The 17,877-nt window shown below is 44.2% G+C and overlaps 1 protein-coding gene across 1 annotated transcript in view; it reads right to left on the bottom strand.

Moving 5' to 3' along the window:
• Nucleotides 1-3,081: 3,081 nt before the first annotated feature.
• cfap418 (cilia and flagella associated protein 418) overlaps nucleotides 3,082-17,877 on the bottom strand; it is a 62,083-nt gene continuing 47,287 nt past the window's right edge. Inside the window, exon 7 of the mRNA XM_067975257.1 lies at nucleotides 3,082-3,234. The gene's annotated coding sequence lies outside the window, so the exon portion shown is untranslated. The remainder of the gene's footprint in view (nucleotides 3,235-17,877) is intronic.

The raw sequence follows: 17,877 nt of genomic DNA, 5'->3' as shown, positions 1-17,877 counted from the left end.
AGCAAGAGTAGGCCATTCGGCCCCTTGAGCCTGCTCCGCCATTTAAAATGAGATCGTGGCTGATCTGATTTTTAGTCAACTCCACTTTCCCGCCCTTTCCCCATATCCATGGGAGTCCTTCTGGCAATTCCACTCTGGCTAGAGGAGGAGGAGGAGGAGGAGTAACATCACAAGGAAGGTGCACACAGAGCTGCAGCTGTGGGGAGAGCAGATAGAGGGAGGCTTGCTTAGAGGAATCCTTACCCTCCCAACAGAGTGTGTAGGCCCAGGACAATATAGAATAGAATCATAGAATCATAGGAAGGTTACAGCATGGAAGGAGGCCATTCGGCCCAGCAAGTACACGCCGGCTGTATGCAAGAGTGATCCAGTTAGTTCCACTCCCCCGCCCTTTCCCCGTAGCCCTGCAAATATTTTTCTTTCAAGTATTTATCCAGTTCCCTTTTGAAGGCCATGATTGAATCTGCCTCCACCACCCCCTTGGGCAGTGCATTCTAGATCCTAACCACTCGCTGTGTAAAAAAGCTTTTCCTCATGTCATCTTTGGTTCTTTTGCCAATCACCTTAAATCTATGTCCTCTGGTCCTTGACTCTTCCACCAATAGGAGCAGTTTCTCTCTATCTACTCTGTCTAGACCCTTCATGATTTTGAATTCCTCTATCAAATCTCCTCGCAACCGTCTCTGTTTAAAGGAGAACAACCCCAGCTTCTCCAATCTATCAATGTAACTAAAGCCCCTCATCCCTGGAAACATTTTAGTAAATCTTCTGCACCGTCTCTAAGGCCTTCACACCTTTCCTGAAGTGCGGTGCCCAGAACAGGACACAATACTCCAGTTGTGGCCGAACCAGTGTTTTATAAAGGTTCATCATGACTTCCATCCTTTTGTACTCTTTGCCTCTATTTATAAAGCCCAGGATCCCTTATGCTTTTTAAACCGCTTTCTCAACCTGCCTTGCCAACGATTTGTGCACATATACCCCCAGATCTCTCTGTTCCTGTACCCATTTTAGAGTTGTGCCTTCTAGTTTATATTGCCTCTCCTTGTTCTTCCTAACGAAATGTATGACTTCCCATTTTTCTGCATTAAATTTCATCTGCCACGTGTCTGCCCATGCCATCAGCCTGTCCATATCCTCTTGAAGTCTATCACTATCCTCCTCACTGTTTACTACCCTTCCAAGTTTTGTGTCATCTGCACAAAACCTGCACTTCTTTGAGGAGCAATGCATTAGGAAGCTCCGTTTCTCTAGGGAAGTTGTCATAGAGTTGTGTCACCTCTTGCAACAAGACTTGCAACCAACTGCCACAGCTAGAACTGCATTGCCTGTTTCAGTCAAGGTCACTGCAGCCCTGAACGCCTTTGCCTTCGGCTACTTCCAGGTTGTCACAGGCGACATCAGCAACATTAGTCAATCTGCCGTTCCTGATTGTATTAAGCAGGTGACTGCTGCAATGTTTGTTTAAGCAAGCACTTTTATCATTTCCCCATGGGCAACTGGAAACAGCAGGATAGGGCTCTGGGATTTGTACAGTTTGCAGGATTCCCCCAAGTTCAGGGCCTCATTGACTGCACTGAGGTCACCCTGCGGGTTCCTTCAGATGACCACTGCTTTCCTGAAGCACAAGGGCTTCCACCCCGAGACTGCGGAACTAGTGTGTGATGACCATCAGTGCATCATGCAGGTCTATGACTACTTTCCTGGGAGTGGCCATGATGCTGCGGCACACCATTCCCCCACTCTTTGCCCCCATACAGTGAGTGAGAGACTGGCTGCTTGGGGACCTGAGCTCAGCCCAATTTATAGTGAGTGCCGGGGGAATATGTTATGAATTAAAAAATTCAGTCAAATCCCTATGAGCCACAGTAAAATACTGAGTTAAAACATTAGTAGGCTTTACACAATTGAAACAGTTATAAGAATGTAGTGAAAATATTTATTTGTATTGCCACCACATAGTTAACTTATTAAAATTGCTGCAGAAATTGACAAGAAGTGCTATTAGCTTAAGGTTACATTAATATTGCCAATTTTGTCTGAAAAATAATTTACATTATTTGTAGTAATACTATTTATTTTATTCAGTACTGAAATTCGATCCTTGCAGTGGAAAACACAGATGAAACGAGGAATGTTGAACTGCACTCACTTTGGAAGATGTGATTGAAGGTGCTGATCCTCTAACATGTTGGACAGTAAACAACACACAGAAAGCATTTTGCAGTCACTATAAATTAAACTTTCTTTTCTAGTATCAGCGATTACTGAAGGTAGAGAGGTATGGGTGGTAGAAAGGGTGTCTGTCTTCCTGAATAGGCTGGAAGCAGTTACTTTCTACTCATTGTTCATTCTACCAGAATTCTGTTTTATTCTCTTTCTCTCTGTCACTTTACATAATCACTGACAATTATCCTTTCTGACTGCCTTTATTTCTCTCCAACTGTTTTCCTACATTATATATTCCTATCATATTCTTTTTGTAGTAAGATTTTTGCATTTATAACTTAAATGTATCATGGATTTCTACATATAAAGTAATTGAATTGAAAGCCCATCTCCAACTGCATCACCTCAACTATCTAGGCAACTGGCTGCCAAGCAGGAGACTAGCATTGTTTTGACTCCAGTGTGACACTAGGGGTTGACAGAATGTCCCATAATCTAATGTATAGTATAACATAAATGCATAAATACTGCTGTATACATACCTGCCAGGACATGCCCAATTTCTTGGGTTGACAGATGCAAAAGTAGCTAGCATAAAACATAACCTTTAGCTATGCACAGCCTAGCATTCTTTGACCTCCTCTGAAACTGGGACCATCATCATACATATGGAAAGCAGTACACATGCAGTGGCGCACCACATTTCTTGAGAAAGCTGGAGTACACAATTGTATGCAGCCAGTATAACTGCCTAGTGTGACTTAGATGTTGTTCAAATGTAAGGAATCTTACAACACCAGGTTATAGTCCAACAGTTTTATTTGAAAATCACAAGCCTCCGAAAGCTTGTGATTTTCAAATAAAACTGTTGGACTATAATCTGGTGTTGTAAGATTCCTTACATTTGTCCACCCCAGTCCATCACCGGCATCTCCACATCTTAGATGTTGTTCGGCAAGTGTCCTCAGGAGGTGGAATTGCTACTTGCTGTCTGTTCCTCTCCTGTTTCTTTTGCTTGCGTCTCAGCCTCAGTTCCTCTCTGTTTTGCACCAATATTGTTTTAATCTGTTAAAAAAAATGGCAGCCTGGATCAAACATCCTATTATCCACATCACAACTTAGCTGAAAGGAAATTCAAATTAAAGTGAGCCACCTGCTTTCAGTGAGATGAACCTGGCTGTCAATACAAAACTACACACATCAGCACCAGCCTGGCTTCTGTTACAGAAACTGAAAATCAAAGCCAGAGTTAAATTCTTACTTCCTCTTTTTTCAGCATTAGAAGTTTCGAGATTACAAAACAGTTAACTAAGCAGTAACTTCCTGTCCTTTATAGGAACATATGTATCTTCCAGAAAATGTAAAACTTGCCTTGGCCAGCTTTTCAAAATGAATTGCTACTTTAAAAGTATTGGTTTTCTATGATGAATTAATTTCAAACAAGTTGGTAGCTGCCTGTAGTAGGATTCAAACAGAATGGAAATGGATAAAATGCTGATCAGGTGGTGTACATAGTTCCAGTCTACAGAAAATTAGAATTTTTCATTTTACTCTATTTTGTTTTAAATTGTTTTAAAGTGCCATTTTATTCTTAAAACGTCACTTCATAGAACTCTCGTCTCCGGGTCAGAAGACAATGGGTTTGAGCCGCACACAAGGAATTGAGCTCATAATCTAGGCTGACAGAATGTCGTTAGAACAGAAAATTGGTCCATTGCCATCCTTTGCCCATGTTTGATTTCCTGCAATCCTGGTGGGTGAAATTGGACTTTGGCATGGACGCAAAGTAGGGCGTATCGCATTGGTCGCCTGTTCTGTGCTCTGCCTGATATTCCATAGAACTGAATACTGAGCAGATCGAATAACGGGCGGTAAATGCGATCCCGCCTGTTTTGCGTTCCCGCCCAAGTCCAATTTCTCCCCTTGGACTCCTCTGTCATCAGGACACTGCACTGCTTTGCTAGACTACACTGTATGCATTGACTGGAGTGACTCTGCTCTGCCACTCATTGTCTTCAAGTTTAAGGTAACATCTTCCAGCCTACAGCACCTATCCCTCACCTCCTGCTGTTACCTGCTGAACATCAGTATGTGCTTCCGTGTACTGCTGGCTTCTTAGTTTTACTCTGCTGCTTTGTTGGGTCCTGGAAAGAAACTTGCTTTCTCTTGGGCGAATTACATTTCTCTGCTGTCTTCTGGGCTTTACTGTGACCTCCACTTTCGTCGCCACTTTCTACTGCCTCCATTCCAGTATCTGACCTTCTTCTGCAGGCTCAGCTTTCTGCTTCTCTGCTGGGGCTTTTCATTCTACATTGAATTAACTCTGATCCGTTCTTGCCGGTTCCAGTCCTGCACTGCATTCTGATACCATGCTGCTGAATGCTCTCTGCTTTGTTACTATCTGCTTGTTTCCCATGGCCACCTGTCCTCCCATATTCACAACCATCCACTCATCTTCAGAACTCCTTCATCACCCTCTGCTGGACAAGGATGGAACGGCTCCTCAAACTCTTCCTACAGCCCCCGATCTTGTTTGGTCCCCAATGCTGTTCCGAGGACCAGCTTCCTCATCTACACATATCCCTTGGATTTATCTTTCACTGTTCCCTGATACCCTGGACTACACTTCTCTTGGTCCTCAGTTTCACTCCCAGTTTCTCGCTCCTCTGTTGGTATATCAACTCCGCTGGTGCGCACTGCTAACATCTGAGGCCACTATACACCTCCACTATATTCTGGATCAATTTCTGCTGGTTCACAGTCGACTCTTCACTCCTCTTTGGCCCTCTGTTTCCATTGGACAACCTCCAGCAGTACCCTCACTATTACTTTTTTTTAAATTCATTCGTGGGATGTGGGCGTCGCTGGCAAGGCAGCATTTATTGCCCATCCCTAATTGCCCTTGAGAAGGTGGTGGTGAGCCACCTTCTTGAACCACTGCAGTCCAGGTGGTGAAGGTTCTCCCACAGTGTTGTTAGGTAGGGAGTTCCAGGATTTTGACCTAGCAACGATGAAGGAACGGCGATACATTTCCAAATCAGGATGTTGTGTGACTTGGAGGGCAATGTGCAGGTGGTGGTGTTCCCATGCGCCCTTGTTCTTCTAGACGGTAGAGGTCGTGGGTTTGGGAGGTGCTGTTGAAGAAGCTTTGGCGAGTTGCTGCAGTGCATCTTGTAGATGGTACACAATGCATCCACGGTGCACCGGTGGTGAAGGGAGTGAATGTTTAAGGTGGCGGATGGGGTGCCAATAAAGTGGGCTGCTTTGTCCAGGATAGTGTTGAGCTTCTTGAGTGTTGTTAGAGCTGTAATCATCCAGGCAAGTGGAGAGTACTCCATCACATTCCTGACTTGTGCCGTGTAGATGTTGGAAAGGCTTTGGGGAGTCAGGAGGTGAGTCACTCGCCTCAGAATACCCAGCCTCTGACCTGCTCTTGTAGCCACAGTATTTATGTGTCTGGTCCAGTTAAGTTTCTGGTCAATGGTGACCCCCAGGATGTTGATGGTGGGGGATTCGGCGATGGCAATGCCGTTGAATGTCAAGGGGAGGTGGTTAGACTCTCTCTTGTTGGAGATGGTCATTGCCTGGCAATGTGGCGGGGCGAATGTTACTTGCCACTTATCAGCCCAAGCCTGAATGTTGTCCAGGTCTTGCTGTATGCTGGCATGGACTGCTTCATCGAATGCATGGCCTGTGCCATGTGGGAATTCCAGGACACTTCCCATGTTCTGGACAACCACAGGTGCAGGAAGTGTCGCCAGCTGGAGGAGCTCGAGCTCCGGATTTTGGAGCTTAAGCAACAGCTGGTGTCACTGCAGTGCATCTGCGAGGCTGAAAGTTTTGTGGCTAGCATGTTTCAGGAGGTGGTCACCCCACAGCTTGAGAGAGTGCAGGCAGAGAGGGACTGGGTGACCACCAGACAGACAAGGAGGACCAGGCAGGTATTGCAGGAGTCACCTGAGGGCATCTCACTCTCTAACCAGTATTCAGTTCTGAATACTGGTGAGGGAGAGGGTTCCTCTGGGGAGAGTAGCCAGATCCAAGTCCACGGCACCATGAGTGGCTCAGTTGTACGGGGAGGAGGAGGAAGTTCAGGATTCTATAGTTAGGGGAACAGATAGGTGTTGCTGCGGCTGCAGACGAGATTCCAGGATGGTATGTTGCCTCACTGGTGCCAGGGTCAAGGATGTTACCGAGCGGCTGCAAAACATTCTGGAGGAGGAGGGTGAACAGCCAGAGGTTGTGGTCCATATCGGTCCCAATGACATAGGTGGAAAGAGGGATGAGGTCCTGCAGGCAGATTTTAAGGAGTTAGGAAAGAGATTAATAAGCAGGACCTCAAAGGTAGCAATCTCCAGATTACTCCCGGTGCCACGCGTTAATGAGTACAGAAATAGGAGGATAGAGAAGATGAATGCGTGGCTGGAGAGATGGTGCAGGAGGGAGGGCTTTAGATTCTTGGGGCATTGGGATCAGTTCTGGGGGAGGTGGGACCTATACAAGCCGGATGGGTTGCATCTCAACAGGGCCGGGACCAATATCCTCGTGGGGAGGGTTGCTAGTGCTGTTGGGGAGGGTTTAAATTAGCTTGGCAGGGGGATGGGAACCTGAGCGTAGATTCAGAAGGGAGAGAAGCAGAGCTGGAAATGGAAGGCAGAAAATTAGTAAGTGAGTTTGGAAGGCAGAGGAAACAAAGGTTAGAAATTAGACAACAAAGGAGTTTGGCAGTGCTTAATGGTATATACCTCAATGCAAGGAGTCTAGGGAATAAGGCAGATGAGCTGAGGGCACAGATAAACATGTGGCAGTATGATATCATAGCTATTACTGAAACATGGCTTAAAGAGGGGCAGGAATGGCAGCGCAACGTTCCTGGTTACAGGGTTTTCAGACGAGATGGATGGGGGTAAAAAAAAGAAGGGGGGGATGGCAATATTGATTAAAGAAACAATTACAGCTGTGAGGAGGGATGATATATTAGAAGGATCATCAAATGAGGCCGTATGGGTTGAACCAAAGAACCAAAAAGAGGCAGGCACACTGCTGGGAGTGTACTATATACCCCCAAACAGTCAGAGGGAGATAGAAGAGCAAATATGCAGGCAAATTTCTGAGAAGTGCAAAAACAATAGGGCGGTAATTGTAGGGGATTTCAACTACCCTAATATTAACTGGGATAGAATCAGTGCAAAAGGTATATAGGGTGCAGAATTCTTAAATTGCAGCCAGTATGCAGCATGCCCATCAAGAGGAGGGGCAGTTCTGGATTTAGTTTTAGGAAATGATGCTGGGCAGGTGGAAGGAGTATCAGTGGGAGAGCATTTTGGTGGTAGTGATCATAATTCAGTTAGATTTAGCATAGTTATGGAAAAGGACAGAGATAGATCAGGAGTAAAAGTTCTAAATTGGGGAAAGGCCAATTTTACTAAGCTGAGAAGTGATTTAGCAAAAGTGGACTGGAAACAGCTACTTGAAAGTAAATCATGCCAGAGCAGTGGGAGGCATTCAAGGGGTTCAGAGTAAACATGTTCCCACAAAGAAAAAGGGTGGGACTGCCAAATCTAGAGCCCCCTGGATGGCAAGGAGCATACAGGGTAAGATAAGGCAAAAAAGGGAAGCTAATGTCAGGCACCAAGAGCTCAATACTGCAGAATGCCTAGAGGAGTATAGGAAGTGCAGGGGTGAAATTAAAAAGGAAATTGGGAAAGCAAAGAGAGGGCATGAAAAAACACTGGCAAGTAAAATTAAGGAAAACCCAAAGATGTTTTATAAATACATAAAGAGCAAGAGGATAACTAAGGAAAGAGTAGGGCCTATTAGAGACCAAAAAGGTAATCTTTGAGTGGAGGCGGAAGATGTGGTTCTTAATGAATACTTTGCATCTGTTTTCACAAAAGAGGTGGACGATGCAGAAATTGTAGTTAAGGAGGAGGAGTGTGAAATATTGGATGGGATGAACATAGTGAGAGAGGAAGTATTAAGGGGATTAGCATCTTTGAAAGTAGATAAATCACCAGGCCTGGATGAAAGATATCCCAGGCTGCTAAGGGAAGCAAGGGAGGAAATAGCAGAGGTTCTGACCATCATTTTCCGATCCTCCCTGGCTACAGGCGAGGTGCCGGAGGATTGGAGGACTGTTAAAGTTGTACCCTTGTTTAAAAAGGGAGAAAGAGATAGTCCAAATTATTGGAATTGATTCTGAGGGACAGCATAAATCGTCATTTAGAAAGGCACGGGTTAACCAAGGACAGTCAGCATGGATTTGTTAAGGGAAGGTTGTATCTGACTAACTTGACTGAATTTTTTGAGGAGGTAACAAGGAGGGTCAATGAGGGTAATGCGTTTGATGTCGTGTACATGGATTTTAGCAAGGCTTGTGACAAGGTCCCACATGGCAGACTGGTCAAAAAAGTAAAAGCCCATGGGATCCAAGGGAAAGTGACTAGTTGGATCCAAAATTGGCTCAGTGGCAGGAAGCAAAGGGTAATGGTGGACGGGTGCTTTTGTGACTAGAAGACTGTTTCTAGTGAGGTCCTGCAAGGCTCAGTACTAGATCCCTTGCTTCTTGTGGTATGTATTAATGATTTGGATTTGATCAAGAAGTTTGCAGATGATGCAAAAATTGGCCATGTGGTTGATAGTGAGGTGGAAAGCTGTAGACCACAGGAAGATATCAATGGATTAGTCAGGTGGGCAGTAAAATAGCAAATGGAACTCAATCTGGAGAAGTGTGAGGTATTGCATTTGGGGAGGGCAAACAAGGCAAGGAAGGATAAATGGGAGGATACTGAGAGGTGTAGAGGAACAAAGGTGACTTTGGAGTGCATGTCCACAGATCCCTGAAAGTAGCAAGTCAGGTAGATAAGGTGGTTAAAAAGGCATATGGGATACTTTCCTTTATTAGCCGAGGCATTGAATATAAGAGCAGGGAGGTTATGCTAGAACTGTACAAAACATTGTTTAGGCCACAGCTTGAGTACTGCATACAGTTCTGGTCACCACATTACAGGAAAGATGTGATTGCACTAGAGAGGGTACAGAGGAGATTTACGAGGATGTTGCGAGGGCTGGAGAATTTTAGCTATGAGAAAAGATTGGATAGGTTGGGGTTGTTTTCTTTGGAACAAAGGAGGCTGAGGGGAGATTTGATTGAGGTATATAAAATTATGACGGGACTAGATAGAATGGATAGGGAGGGCCTATTTCCCTTAGCAGAAGGGTCAGTGACCAGGGGGCCTTGATTTAAAGTAATTAGAGAAGGATTAGAGGGGTGCTGAGGAGAAATGTTTTCACCCAGATGGTGGTGGGGGTCTGGAAGTCACTGCCTGAAAGAGTGGTAGAGGCAGAAACCCTCAACTCATTTAAGGTACTTGGATGTGCACTTGAAGTGCCGTAACCTACAGGAAAGTGGGATTAAGCTGGATAGCTCTTCTTTGGCTGGCACGGACACGATGGGCCAAATGGCCTCCTTCTATGCCGTAACTTTCTATAATTCTATGATTCATTATCTGAGGGGTTGTGAATGGAGCTGAACACTGTGCAATCATCAACACTTCTGACCTTATGATGAAGGTAAGGTCATTGATGAAGCAGTTGAAGATGGTTGGGCCTAGGACACTGCCGTGAGGAACTCCTGCAGCAATGTCCTGGGGCTAAGATGACTGTGCCCCTTGAATGGCTCCTGGATCTACTCCATCTCCACAGCTGTCTCCAAACCTGGAAACTGGTTCGTGGATGCTTTAAGCTGACTTCATCCTTTCTTCATCCCATCACAGGACCTCAAACTTTAACTGTGGACTCTTTCATATCATCTGCTCCCTGTCCTGTTTACGATCAGGACATGTCTCTCCTAATCTCTACCATGTCTAAGTAACCTGAAATTCCTTTATGTCCATTTATGTGTGCATTTTGGCTGCCGCTCCGAGCCATTTGCTATTATCTCCCTTTTTCTTTCTTTTGGCTTCTCTCAGATGTTTCCTTCCTGTCCCTTCCCTGCCACTAGTCCTGCCACCTTTCATTTCTCTCCTCTTGGTTACCATGCTCCCCCCACCCCGCCTAGTTCCTACCCCAACCCATCACTAGTCCTCTGCCTTCCTACTTTCCTGTTGCCGTCCCAGGCTTGAATCCCCCTTCAATAAGCCCACAGCTACCCTCTGCGCCTCTCAGCGTTCTCTGAAGTAACCATCAAGACACCTGTCACTGTCACCTTACGAGCCAATCTCAACCGCCCCATCCTCCTCTCTCGCTGACCTTCAAGGTGGTGGTGTCACCCATATCATCAAATCATACCTTGGTCTCTCCCTCTACTCCTGTGATGCTTTCTCCTCCTTCGAACACCTCACCTTGTTCCACCTCTCTCGCCTCTCCTTTAAAATCCTTACTGCCTACCGCCCCCAAGCCTCATCCCAAGTATCTCCCCAAGATATCTTTCCCTCTTTTCCTCCCTCAGCTTCTACACTGAGCAACTCCTCATCCTTGGTGATTTCAATTTGCATCTCAGCAGGCAGGCCTTGCTCTCTCGCCTCTGAATTCACTGCTCTCCTGTACTCCCTAAAACTCTCCTTCCATATAAACTCTCCTACCCATATTCACAACTATCCCCTGGGCCAAAGGCAGGTATATGGAGCTAGATCACAGATCAGCCATGATCTTATCAAATGGCGGAGCAGGCACGAGGGGCTGAATGGCCTACTCTTGTTCCTATGTTCCTATGTTAACCTTTCCATCTCTTGTGGCCTCTCTACACCCTCAGTCTACAACCTTGGGCTTGATCACCAACTAGGCCATCTATGACCACTTTCTTATATCCCTTACCAACCATATCACCCATCCAAATTCACTTCCTTCTGTGTCTGTCCCTGACTACTGTTACAGTACCACTAATGGGAAAAGATCCAGTTAGTTCCTCAACTTGATGTTGCTCTAGTAATATGTTCCACAGTGCAACAAAGAAGCTAATGGTACATTTTGAAGCATAAAATTGGACCATTACAGAGTACATCTGATTCTGATCGTCTACAACAAAACAGTTGGGTTGGAGGCGGTGCATAAAAGATTTTGATAATGAAAGTATTGTGTTAAAATGCAGCGATCCTTTAAATGATAATGGATGACTACTTAGACAGCATCAGGGAATTGAGAATAAGTGGGTTATTGATGGTTGAGAGAATCTCCTATTCTCAGTACATTATTAATCCTGAAATCTGTTGTTGATATGAATTAATTTTTCTGTTTTGCAGGGCTTTCTTGCAAATTTGCTTGTTTCCCCATAGACTCTGGCAGTTTAATGACAGCATTAGCCTTTCATTTCACAACCGGCCACGCTGGTTCTTTGTTTTTTCTAAATCTACAGCGGTTTTGTCACAGCCCATGGAGTCAAATGAAGCCTTTCATTTGGGACTTCTACAAATGCAAAGGTGCTATCATAACCTAATAGAATTATTCAAAATATAATTAAATGCCATGATGGAAGATTTAATGTACTAGAGGGGTGAACTTCATCCCTGATGTACCTTTAAGTTATAAAAGGATAGCAAAAAGACCAATGAGGTAAGTCTATCTTATAAAGTAAGTGGAGGGATGGGAAACCATTTTATAGTGAGGTTGCCATGGAAGTGTACCCTTTATACTGCTGAGGTACCTTTGCTTGATTTTAAAAAGATGATAGGCAGGCAGTTGCAGATATAATCAAAATCACAATTTTCGGCAGATTAACTGAAAATGTAGCTACATCATCTTTCTTTAGCACAAAGATGCTTGTCTAGGGCAAAAACCATAATTAATAATATATATTTCGATCACATTTGTGTCTCCTACCACTCCAATATACAAGACACATTGGCGTAGAAATTGAATTGTGCCTGAATCAGTGTGCTATCCCGTTGCAGCACATGCCTAATGAGGCTGGTGGCAAGAACAACGGTGTATTGGTCTGTTGGTTTAATTTTTTATTACCGGTGAGTTGTGTGCATCAGTCGCAGCACCAGAGGCAGCTCGCCAGTCTTGGGCAGCAATAAGATCGGCCAATGTCCGAGGTCAAAAGCAGAGTCCGTGGGTGAGGCGATCAGGAGGGGGAGAGAACAGTGGCCGGTAGCAGCCCGCAAATTTAATGTGGAGCTGGGAGGAGCACTCCTGCTTCTCCTGGCTCCACAAGAAGATTAGTAAAAAAATAAATTTAAAAAATGAAAACTTACCTTCCTCCAGCCTTTAAAGACCGTTGGTTTGACTGCTAACAAAAACAACAACAACTTGCATATATATAGTGCCTTTAATGTAGTAAAACGTCCCAAGGTGCTTCACAGGAGCAATTATCAAACAAAATTTGACACCAAGTCATATAAGGAGATATTAGGCCAGGTGACCAAAAGCTTGGTCAAAGAGGTAGGTTTTAAGGAGTGTTTTAAAGGAGGAGAGGTAGAGAGGTGGAGAGGTTGAGGGAGGGAATTAGAGACTGGGGCCTAGGCAGCTGAAGGCACAGCCGCCAATGGAGGAGAGATTAAAATCGGGGATACGCAAGAGGGAAGAATTGGAGGAGCGCAGAGGTCTCGGAAGGTTGTAGGGCTGGAAGAGGTTACAGAGATAGGGCGGGACGAGGCCATGGAGATGATTGAAAAGAAGGATGAGAATCTTAAAGTCACGGTGTATCCGGCCCAGGAGCCAATGTAGGTCAGCGAGCACAGGGGTGATGGGAGAACGGGACTTGGTGCGAGTTAGGATACGTACAGCAGAGTTTTGGATGAGCTCAAGTTTATGGAGGGTGGAAGATGGGAGGCTGGCCAGGACAGCATTGGAATAGTCAAGTCTAGAGATAACAAGGCTTGTTGATAGCTTTTTAGGAGCATTTACTATTATGGCGGGCAGCGCACTTCCAACGTGGAACGAGCGTGTGCATGCCGCCTGCCATATTGGGCGCTTAGGTGCCTATTTTACGCCTGTAAAACAGGTGCAGCACCATCGATTTTCTAGGCTGCAGACCGCAATAAGTAAGACTGTGTAGGCTGCAGAATGCAGAAGACTGGTGGATAACGTGATTGTGCAGAGGTAATTTCAGCTTAGTCTCACCTTGAGTTGCTTAATTCAAGGTGTAGCAGAGATATGTCGCTTGGAGTGTAAGCAGAACATCGGATTTAAAGTTGATTGCATATTTTTGGTACAGTAAGAACTGAAAAATTGATTGCAGCTTCCTGTACAGATCCAGGGTTATCTCTGGTTCAAGATGTAAGCATGGAGCGCCCCCACATGTCTGAGAGTTGATGGCTGCAAGAGACATTTATTTTGAATCACCTCTAGGCAGGACCAGCAGCAACTAAGATTATGATTGTTGCCACAACCAATATTGAAATTAAAACAAGATCTGTCGTATGGATCCATTGAAATTCATCAATATTCAATGAAAAGTTCAATGATAACAACACGGGAAAAGTGATGGCTAGGTCAACAGTATTTCTAGTATTCTTTTTGTCCCCGATGTCCATTTATAATATGAAAGTAATGAACCAAACTTTAAATATTTAAATAAAAGACTCATTACTTTTTCAGTGGACACTGAGCATTACTGACCACCAAGCAGGTAATGTGATTGAATTCTGGCTGTTGCTATGGAATATTGGCTGACTCCTGATTGCACTCGTTCCCACAACATTCCACAGGTCATGATCCACCTTGTGTAATATATTCATTTTTATATCATGTATACACTATGGGCATATTGATTTATTCAAAGACAGTAAGATTATGCAGACAAAAATGTTACATATATCACTATCTTTGTCATTGTCACAGGAAGATAATTATGCCTACAATTAAATAACCACATCATGTAAGTGATCAGTTAGCTTTCCCATCATTTTAGTTTGAGTTCTTTAACAACTGCATGAAAACGGCTGAAAATAATTATCGTAAGACAGAAAAGGATAAATTTTGCAAGGTTACGCTTCCGATGGCACTTTGCTTGAAATTATATGGATCAGAGAATAGGGCATAAGGGTTGGCAAGCCTCATTCGCGGTGCTCCCAATTCATGGCACTCCCAATGCAGAGTGCTTCCAATTTTCCCGTGATTAAAATTGAACTCCATGTTTAATTCTCTGATCTGTGCTCCGGGCAGAAGTTTCACATCACAAAATTTACCCTTAAAGTGATGAAGCAAAAATGGTCACTTAAAGCTATGTTTTGCAAACCAATTGCTTACAGAAACTACTTAGAGGTTCTTTGGCCCCGATTACCAAAGGAAGTTACGGGTGCGTTGGGGGTGGTGGGGAGGTGGGGGGGGGGCTGCGAAAATTAGGGAAATCCCAAGCCGGTGAGGAAGCCGGCTCCAACCTGCCGACTTCCGGGTTCCCCACAGACCAGTCTGTGTGCATGCGCGCCTCACGAATGCGGAAGTCCTGCTGTCAATTAAAGCCGGCAGGATGATAGTTAAAGAACCAAATGTGCCTCATTGAAGTACTTAAGGTACTTTATTTCTGATGTAGTAGATAGTTAAAACGATTTTAAAATTACCTGGGCAGCTTTCCCTTGGCTTTCGATTCACGCCTGGTGAAACCAGGCAAAAATAAACAAAATAAATTAAATAAAAAGCCATTGCACAAAGTTAAAAAACAAAATAAACCTAGCTTTCCACCCTGCTCCAATGTCCGATGTCTTCCTCTCCGATGTTCCCCACTCCCCCCATGTCTCCCTCTCCGATGTCCCTCTCAGCCCCCGATGTCTCCCTCTCTCATCTCCCCCTCCCCACCATGTCCCTCTCCGATCTCCCCCCACCCCCGGCTGATCTCCCTCTCTCCACACCAATCTTCCCCTCTCTCCCCGTCGATCTCCCCCCTCTCCACCCCGATCTTCCCCTCTCCACCCCGATCTTCCCCTCTCCACCCCGATCTTCCCCCTCCACCCCGATCTCCTCCCGATCTTCCACTCTCCCCCTGATCTCACCCCCGATCTTTCACTCTCCCCCCAATCTTCACCCCTCCCCCGATCTTCCCCTCTTCCCCTCTTCCCCCCCCCCCCGATATTCCCCTATGTTCCAGCGTCTGATGACGGCTTGTTCTCTCTCTTTCTCTCCGTCCCCCCCTCGGCGTTGCAGCTCCTGTCGGCTGCCAGCCTGTCAATCAGGCTGGCTGCCAGGCACGAAACCCGGAAACAACTTAAATCACCAACAATTACATCGCGATCGCGTCGGAAAAGGTAAGTTTTGTTTATGCGGGTTTGCCGCACGCACCTTCACCTCCCGCTGCCAACCCGCCACCATTTCAAAATTGAGCCCTTTGTCTCTTACCCCACCAATATAAGCTCTGACATTTCCGCCTTTGCTAAGTTCAATTAAAAAGTAGACCTGAGTAATAAGTGGTGATGTTGGCAGAAAGTATTAATGGATTATTAAGCTGTGATTAGCACCATTCTGATGATTCCTACAATTCCAAAAAATGTTCAAAAAGGTTAGTGGAGAGTGAACTAAAGTTTTATTAAACTCTTAGTACAGTCATTAATGATGAACTTGTGCAGCATTCCTTAGCTGCAGCCACTTAAAAAAATATTATTTTATTCCACTTAACAAAGGGAAAGGTTTTGAAATGGCACAATGGCAGTGAAAAAAATGAGTAGTACAAGGAGTTTTTCTCACCAAGGGCAAAGTGTAGTGACCACTGATGAGTAAATCTCAGTGAAGCAGGAGGTGATAGCGTCCCAGGAATGCAGAGGGTAAAGGAGGTGTACAACTCACAGTGGGTACTACACCAGGCAGTGCACTGCAACAGAGACAGCTACTTGGGCCTGATTGAGAAGTAGTGGATAAGGATCTCTGGCTCAGAAAGGAGGCTGTAACTCAGTGTCCAAGAAGACTTGCAAAGCCATTTCCTCCCTCACGACAAAAAAGCAGCTTACATTGCTCCATAAAAAAAGTTACCAGTATATATAGGATCTCATTAATAAGGCCTTCCATTATTGTCATTCAGTAATTTTACAGAAAATTCCATACCCCATAATTTGATAAATGAACTTTTTGACATTTATACCAGTTAACTGGCTTGATGGCTGCGAGAGAAACATTAAAGGGTCATTATTGCCGACGTATCATGATTTCTTGCTAGTTTTTCATTACCTCCAAAGAAATCTCATTCTCAGAAGCAACTCAGCATGCGGTTTGTTATTTATGATGAGAAATGGATTTTTTCTCCCATTGTTTGATGAAAAATGAATGTCCAGTTCCATAGTTGTCAACTTTTGGTTCTCTTTCCTTGCAGTTTCATTATTCTTAATCTTTTATGCTCCCCTTTGGTCTTTACAAATTGATTCTTGAAAGAACTCTGCAACAATCAATTTACTTTATGACTAAGAGTAAAACAAAATGCATGAAAAATTATTGAGTTATTGAGTAAAAGGCTGCAGCTATTTAAAGGAGGATATCACATTTTTGAAAACAGGAAGCATAAGTGCAACATGTTTGAAGAAACCACAGATTCAGGGAAGGAGGATCAGCAGCTCTTAGATTCTCAGCTGCATCTATGGAGGTGTTTCTGGCTGAAGTAAAGGCTAAAAGGGATCGACTATTAGGCACTGTGGGCAGGCCCTATGGAGGAAAGTTGTCAAAGCAGTCAGTGCCATCTCTAGCACCCCAAGAACTGATACACAGTGCAGGAAGAGGTTCAATGACCTCACAATGGTGGTCAAGGCAAGTCAAGCACTTGCCAGTCCACACCCTGTACCACCTTCAGAGGCTTCACTCACCTCCTTACCTCTCATAATTTTTGTCTGTCATCACATGGGTGTCAAAGAAACTCACTTATGTAAAGGGCAACCTCTGCAGACATTCAAACACCATCTTAGCTCACAACCACTCTGTCTACTCATATAGCCAACCACAAGAGGTTCTGCTCTTCTTGAAGGACAGTTCATTTAAAGGGACAATACACCTGCACTGCTCATCATCATGGGATGCATGCGCTCACAAGTCCAAATGCTGACCAGCAATACCAAAACCCAGGAAAGGAACACACAATAACACAAAAGATCTGCAATGTAGGACAGAAATGAAGGGAATGGCCTATTTCATACTGAATTGCTCTTATAGCAATGGTTTGATTTGTCCTTCCAATTCTATTGAAGAATTTACTCACAAATCTAAATAGGAAATTTGAAACTGGAAGAGTAGAACTGCAATGCTGCTGATGGCATATCCATAGTGATTCATTAAAAACTAGTTACCTAGGATACACTCTAGTGGATCATCACTTTAATGGATAAGAACTTCAGAATGAGCAACTAATTACTCAAAGAATTCAATATTCATAAAATAATTATTTTACATGATTGTACTGTATGGTACCTGCTTTCTATGATGCCTCCAGGTGGTTCAAATGAATAGAATATTATCATATAATTGTGCTGAATGTGAGAGAATACAATATCCACATAATAATCAGGATGACTGTAAAATTGAAACAATGGTGAAGGGATGCTGTAGGAGTCTTCCCTTTTGAAAGGCATACATTGACATTTTATGAATGCATTTGCAGATTTAACACATTAGTACAGTAAGAGAAAAAATAAGTAGGATTTTGCAGAAGACTTGAGAGCAAAATCAGCTGAAATGAGTGAATAGGGATGGTGCAGAACTTTAATTCAAGTCTAGATCTTGTGCTTGTTCCTTTAGAGATCAGTTTAAAAAACTTTTTGATGTAAATTGACATAAGGACCCATCCAAATTTGGCTGATT

Source organism: Heptranchias perlo, chromosome 3 (genome assembly GCF_035084215.1).
Source record: "Heptranchias perlo isolate sHepPer1 chromosome 3, sHepPer1.hap1, whole genome shotgun sequence".
Lineage (NCBI taxonomy): Eukaryota > Metazoa > Chordata > Chondrichthyes > Hexanchiformes > Hexanchidae > Heptranchias > Heptranchias perlo.
The sequence above is the reverse complement of the archived record's forward strand: the minus strand, read 5'-3'. Positions and strand labels throughout refer to the sequence as shown.